This window comes from Triticum urartu, chromosome 1 (assembly GCF_003073215.2).
Source record: "Triticum urartu cultivar G1812 chromosome 1, Tu2.1, whole genome shotgun sequence".
Classification (NCBI taxonomy): Eukaryota; Viridiplantae; Streptophyta; class Magnoliopsida; order Poales; family Poaceae; genus Triticum; species Triticum urartu.
The window spans coordinates 260477618-260485378 of NC_053022.1; the positions used below are offsets into that span (position 1 = coordinate 260477618).

Sequence of the window (7761 nt, forward strand, 5' to 3'; positions counted from 1 at the left end):
AACAGAAAAGGATCAATATCCTACAAGGAAGTTGTCAAATAGCAGGGGATAAACTAACCTTTTTGCTTTCCTCGGCGTCGAACAGATTAATGGCCCGCTAAGATATTGGAAAAAAGAGAGACCTAGAGATCCCAGTACGTAGCTTTATACGATTCGAATCTCCAATCAGATCTTATCTGGGCTACGGCAGCTTCATGGCTTCAAATCTGATTACCAAATTGACACATAAGATTCCTAAGATTCCGAACTTGAGGACAAACCAGTTGATATTAAAACTTAAGGAGAACCAATGGTCACGCAGAGAGAGAACTTGACTCACCAATTGAACCCTTTACGAGTCGCGCAAAGGGCGCTCGCTCGCGATGTCCACGTCATCACATACGCGCTGTACATGATAGCCAATGGCAAGAAAGATTCGTGCTGGCCAATTGAATGAGAGGGTCCTGAACGCGGTGGCCAGCTGGAGGATCCTAAACGTGATAGAAAGGAAACCCGCACACGCGACCTCCCATCTTCTCCAGCCCCACGCCCCATCCCCTCCATGCATCTCCGCCGCCGCCCCCCATATCCACCGCATGAGGGCTCGCCCGTCCGCGCCGGCGACGCGCCTCCACCATCCAATCATCCCATCCTGGCTCTTCCGGCGTCCGACATCGGCCGCGTCTACTCGTCCACCGCTCCCTGCCCGCCCCGCAAGAAGCCCCGCAGCTCTGCGTCCGCCGCCGCGGGCGGCAAGCCTCCCGTGATCGTCTACTACTGCCGTCGCCGCAAGAAGTCGCAGCTCAAGGAGCCACGGCCGTCCTCGCTGGCGTCGCGACAGCTGGAGGAGGAGGCGCTGGGCAGGGGCTCATGGCGGAAGCGCCCGCTCACGAGCTGCTCAGCCTGGGGTCTGCCCCGCCTGCATTGGGCGCAGATAGAGACGGGGAGGAGCTGATGGGCGCCGAGGCGCGGAAGGGGGGGGGGGGGGGGGGGGGGGGGGGGGGGGGGGGGGGGGGGGGGGGGGGGGGGGGGATAATGGCTGCGCTGCTCCCGCCCCACAACGAAGTCTGCATCAAAACTAAAGAAGACGGCTTCGGGGCCATAGTCCATGTGGATTTGTTCATCAATTCGTTCCCATCGGTGGAAGATGACGGGTGTGAGGTGGCGCCCTGGTCAACAGGAAACGCACACAACGCCACCATAGCCGAGTTGTATGGAACGCCTCAAGTCTTTGCTGCACCAACGTCGCCTATTTGAGCTTTGTAGGTGCCAACACCCCTCCAGTCCCTCCTGAATAGCATCCTACCTCTCTCTTCCACTCCTATTTTTTATTTAAGGGATGCCATGATTTAATGCCTAGAACCATCATCTTTGTTTGTGCAGATTCGTTTTTATATTTGCCTAGAAGATGTTCCATGAAAATCACAGAAGCACCGGCTGCACCGCACCGGGTTTAGGCTCGTCAAGAAGGTTGTGGCTGGAAGATAGTGGTAATCAACTTTATATACTACCCCTCTTGCAAGTTTACCCATGTCTTTTATTTTTGTTTATGCGATTAATTATTCATTCCTCTTAGTTGTTCATATATTCTGACGACGACTCATGTCGATATGTGCTTGCTTTGCAATGAAACTCTCCTCATGACTTTAGCAACAAGAAAGGCCAACTAGAATACTTGTTCTCCGTGTAATTTTGACGCTGGCTTTGTCGCAAGTTGGAAATTCAGGGTGCCGATCCGCAGGCGTTTGTCGGTTTAGTGTCCAAGGTAAGTTCTTGATGACGTCTGTTCTGAGCATGTGTTTGTTTCATCACTATATGGAATGCAGCAAAACTGGGGCCTAAATTTTGATGGTGAATGCAGGTTTTTTGGCCCAAAGATGATGATTGGTACAAGGGTTCCATCACGGCCTACACGGAACTAACCAATAATTCTGTATGCTTTCTATATACCTGGTTCTTATTTTTCTTATTCATGAAAAATTGGTGTGGCTGAGAGGATTGTCCTCAGTTAGATTTTAATTATTTTTTTCTGCATTTTCCTTACTAAATGGCATGTTATCTACCACTCTATTTTCCATGTAATGTCTGCACTATGAAGAGTGGCATGTAAAATGTCGTGTAGTTGATATCTAAAGCTAAACAAACTGCAGGTGAAGTATGAAGACCTTACCCTAGATAATGAAATGATAAATTTTTCATTTCATCTGAGGAAATGAAGTGCCTGAACCTGAAATTTGGATCATCTAACCTGGATATAAGAAGGGATACGACGAGCTACTTGCACTTGCTGTCAGCTTTCATGACTACCAAGGTCTTGATCGAGATAATATAGCGTGGGCTAAAATAACAGGTACTCCTATGTCTTTTCCTTATGAGTGCCGATGCTTCTAGCTGATAACTGCGATTAGATGCCAATGGTCCTTTCCATTTATTCTTTCTGCCATCACAAGTTCTATTGCATTGTTTGTAGTCATTGTCCAGATTACTTTGAACTTTTACAGTGTGATACTTTATTTATTCTAGTGTTTATGGTAGTTTTGCATCAACTTACAACTTTATTAGATTTCTCGTGCACATCACATGTGTTAGATGGTTAACTGTCTCTTTTTACAGAAAATGCTTTCCAATGTTAAGCCCAGTATTGATTTATTATTTGAAATTTTTGTATTCATCTCCTCAATTACCCGACATTAACTTGTTATTTGATCATTTAGTCCTATTTTCCTCCACATTCCTACATTCCTAAAGTAAACAAGTGACATGGATTTCCCTTTCTGTTAAATTGTTTCATTTAGTTATGTGGTTGATTTGCCATCTTTCAGTGCACCCTTTTACCCGTAGGCTTCTCACTTTCCTCAGTGACTTGGAATTTGTTCTCATGTAAAGAGCCTTGTGTGCCTCAACAGGTCATGCAGTGTGGCCAGTTGTTATAGTGGACGAGTCAAATGTTCATGCTAGCCGGGCCCTGAAGTCAATTCGGTTTGATCAATCAATACTTGTTCAATTCTTTGGCACCCATGATTTTGCAAGGTTTGGTTTTGTGAATAGATAATAGCATATATTTTTCTTTTTCTTTCGAAGCAGTACACTAAAGTTGTGTTTATACCTCAGGATTAAGTAGAAGCAGGCGGTGCCCTTTCTGAATGGCCTTCTTTCTTCCTTGCATCTCAAATGCAAGAAAACACGCTTCTCCCGAGGCTTAGAAAAAGCCAAGGAGTATGAGTCGAGAACCTCTTATATATTTTTAAGCAATAATTGTTTTTTTCCTGAATACACATCAGACTTGAGAGATTTTCTGTTATCTTGCATGATGCCCTATTGGTATGATACTACAAAATATCGATTGTATAGGTTTCTCCTCACACAAAAGCTTCCAGAAAATATGTTGCAACTTCGGAAATCCATTGAAAATGATGGTTCTGATGATAATGGCCAAGATGACGCGATAGGCTCTTGTAATAATTTATCAGAAGAAAATGGAGAGGATGCTGAAATGACTCAGATAGAACTAGGAAATCTTCGTGTGAGCAACCTAGGTATGTTTGAGCAAATAGCACAATAGCTCCCCCCTCTAAATAGAGTAACCAGCGTTTAAAGATGCAAAAAATGCACTGGAAGCATGTCCATCCTACCCATTTCAAGGATGCCCTGTTTCTCACTTGAATCTTGGACTGCCCTTTTGAGCTACAATGCTGCCGCTTTATGCAAGTTTTCCTTGGTGGGAGACACAAGCAGACTTGGCACTTCTGGATAGTGGAGTTATATCTGTTCCAGAGGTATGGACATATGTTATATGTTCAATTATGATGCAGTTCATATTGCACTAGCGCCAATAATCCAAAACACTGATCTGTTTTAGTTTGTTCTTCCTACCCATAACCCTTTACAAGAAATAATTGATTTCCATTTACTCCCTCCATTCCAATTTATGTTGTGTCTTCATATTTTGTCATTTAACTTTATGTGCCATAAAATTATACCATTGAAACTCCATTTTGATTGTGCTTAATGTAGGCATAGAAGGTTTCCATCAGAGAAATCATTCTGAACATTACTTAAGATGACAGTCTATGCCTTAGAGCATATATGGAGCTCTTATTTGGCACATACATATTCTGTTCATGTTGTTGTATATCTTCTGTTGACCCCTTTTCTTGGTGCTGGCTGAGCTTTGCATGTTTATGTTTATATATGCATCTGCATTTCCTCCTTTATTCGTTCTTCTTAGTGTATAACAAACCTGATTGTGTGAGTTTCTTTCCTGGCAGGATAGTATCTGATTCAGACCATTTCCATAACAAAATGCACATATGGCCTGAAGGGTATGCTGCTTTCAGCAAGTTCGCATCGGTAAAAGGTATTTATTCAGCTCCAAACTGTCATCAAGCCTGCATGAAATTTGGTGTTCCATTTTGGAACAGTTTACTCTCATGAGTGGGTTTGTGCTGCTGTTACTGCAGTCCCTTGTCCCGATGGAAGACTTGGCTTCTTCAGTGAGCATGCTCCAATACTACACTACCATTCAACCTAGTGTGAGGTAATCTCGTTCTTCCTTGACGTGGGTAGTAAGATATTCTTTTTGGTGCTTCCATGTTAGCTGATCTTCTGCCTGTGTAGTTGTTTTTGCCTTATGTCTTTATGTGTTGTGATTGTCCACATTGGCAGAGAGTTATGTCATTTGTGATTTGGATTGTGAGAGGTTAACGTTGCATTGTTTTACTAGCTGAAGCTGGGGAATTTCGGGCTTTGTTTGATGGTGTTGCCCCTCTTTCGAGGAAGATACATTTAGAGGAGACTCGGGAAGACATGAAAGCTGCGACCAAATTGCAATGGTAATTGATTAACATTAAATGTCCAAAGCGCAATATCATCAGTAGTCAATAAGAGTAATTTGCTATCAGCATTAATTCATCCATGACTATGAGATATATTAACTCTTGAAAATGTTGAACTGGGTAGCATTTTTTGTGACTTATCAGTTTTGAAGGACAGCTAGAGACTATTGATTTTAAATCGTCGACACATGATTTGCTTTATACAAACGATGTTTGGGTGCATTTCACTTTGAGAGTTGTTGCCAGTTTTTGAATATGAATATTCTCACTTGCTAGCACATATTATAACATGTCAAGTTGATTCCTATCAGTCAAATATAATCTTGTAGAGAAGTATGATAATATTCTAGAGCAATCTGGGTGCATGAACTAATACATGTTCCTGCGAAATGTTTACTTGTTTCTGTCTGGGAAAGAAAAAATTAATACATTATATATTCAGATGATTTTAGAAGAAGTACCACCTTGGTGAAATATCATATAACATTCTCTAGAAACATTTTCCTAATCCTACAATCAAAGCATGCTAATGGTTTATATTTTGTGCTGCTGCATGCTTAGTATCCTTTACTTTTGACCACATATTGCTCAATGATGGTACCCGAACAAAATCACATGTTATGAAAATGATTGAGGGATACGAAACTGTACCGTTCAAGTCAAAATTTAATGAGTGGCCACCAACTCCTGATTTGAAATTGTCGTCTGAGGATGGAAGAGGCAAAGTTGCAGGTTGCTATCTACAAATTATAATGCTTGGTACTATGGATTGCTAGAAGGTTCATATCACATATATTTACATTTTCTGACACTGGCATTTTTCATCACAGTATTAGGATGAAATGGACTTTCCATTCGCCAAAAAGGAAAAGAGAACAAATGAAATTGGCTTGCAGATTCAGTTTTCATTTGCACGTTATCAAAGTTAATACTTGTTAAAATAGGTCAGCTTGGAATGATATGTGTTTCTGTAGTCTCTCTATTGCTTATGGTTTTGAAGTACATATCTAGCTATTTTTGAACATACATGAGTGACAATAAGGTTCTCCCTTCGTTCCTAAATATAAGTCTTTGTAGAGATTTCACCATGAACCACATACTGATGTATATAGATGCATTTTAGAGTGTAGATTCACTCATTTTGCTCCGTATGTGGTCCATAGTGAAATCTCTATAAAGACTTATACTTAGGAACGGAGGGAGTATATAGCTTTCCTTGGTCATCATGGAGCATAACCATTGTACAATTATCAATGTATGAAAAAAGGGCAGCCTGGTGCATGTAGCTCCCGCTTCTGCAGGGTCCGGGGAAGAGTCCGACCACTTTGGGTCTATAGTACGCAGCCTTTCCCTACATTTCTGTAAGAGGCTGTTTTGAGGACTTGAACTCGTGACCTCATGGTCACAAGGCAGCAGCTTTACCACTGCGCCAAGGCTCCCCATCATAGTTATCAATGTATGAATGATATAAAATTTGGTGAACTGTCGAGTTGGTTTCATGCTTTCATAAGATACTGAAATTAGAGCTTCAGCTTATATTTGGTGAGCAGACACTTTTTGAAAATCGACAGCTGAAGGTATAAATGCCCTTGGTCCACGGTTGTGATTTTCTTCAAGCTCAGTACAGAAGTTTCTTATGTGTTTTTGGTTCACCTTCGCCCGTCCTGACATTCATCACAATAAAATATTTTACTTACAGTTGTATACATTGTTAGTCTGTTTTTTTGTTCGTTTCAGAAGCTTCAAATATTATGGTTAGCGGTGTACTGGTGTAGAATCCTCGAAGTTTTCAAGTATTTTAGTCTCCCTTTTTTGCAGTATTAGAATGTCTTATGGTGCATTTTCTTCTGCAATCTAATATATGGAACTGATCTATTGCTCTTTTGGACTGACTGTCTTAACGCTGAAGTAAGAATCTTATCATACAGAGACGTTTTCTTTATTTAAGATAAGGATACACTCTTGCATGTAAAATCTGGATAGATTCCCTGCCCTGAGTATGTTGTTTCGTATCCTTTAATTAAGACTTTCGCTGTTAATAAATATATGATGCTTAACTATGATCTCTTGTCATCAGGCAATTTTTTTGTGCACAATAATAATCATATCAGTAAATGGTACTCCCTCTGATCCAATAAAAGCATTGTGGCTTTAGTTCAAATTTGAACTAATGCTGAACTAAAGCCATGACATTTTCATTGGATCGGAGGTAGAATGTTATTTTATTCTTACTCTCACCTTCCATGTGCATGCTAGGTATCTTGCCATTCAGGTCCAGCGAATCACTAGGTAATTATACGTTGTTCTGGGTTAGATCAACTTGTTCCTGGGTGTCTGAAAGGGAAAGGGCAGAACTGGTGGGGAGTACAGCCGACTAAAATCCATGTAGCATTTGTGTTGGGTACATCAAGATGAAGATCAAGAGAATTCCGGTGAAAGGCATCATGCTGATTTTGATGTCGAAATGGATGATGCCAAGCCTCTAGAGGACTCTGAAAGTTTTCTTTTTTGTTTGGTTCCTTATTTGTGGCCTCATGAGGCCCCTTTCTTCAGTCAAACTGAATCACTTCATGTTAGCTTGTCTTCACTTTTGGATTAACTATAATGCATCGTCTCACTCGTTTATGCTCCATGGGTGAGTGGTACATATCATCCTTTAGGTGTACTCAAACTCAAATAATAGGTGTACCCCCGAACTCAAATAATATTGTACCTGAGTTTGGTCAATGTAGTACTAATAGATCCTAATGTTATAGAATACACTCATATTGATGCACATGAATGAAACTAAGGACCAAACATGACAGTTGAATGTGTTGAGACAAGATAAGTGCGCACAGGCCCGTAATAAGTGGCGCCACCAGGTGGCGCCCCAACCATTAGTCTACTCATACACTGCGGCAAGAATTTGAGGAGAAACAATGGCGACGGAGAGAGAAAGAATATT

General features: G+C 41.5%; 1 pseudogene; it reads left to right on the forward strand.

The window, feature by feature from the left end:
* The first annotated feature begins 415 nt into the window (after positions 1–415).
* Positions 416–7541, forward strand: LOC125532825 (annotated as a pseudogene).
* Positions 7542–7761: the final 220 nt, after the last annotated feature.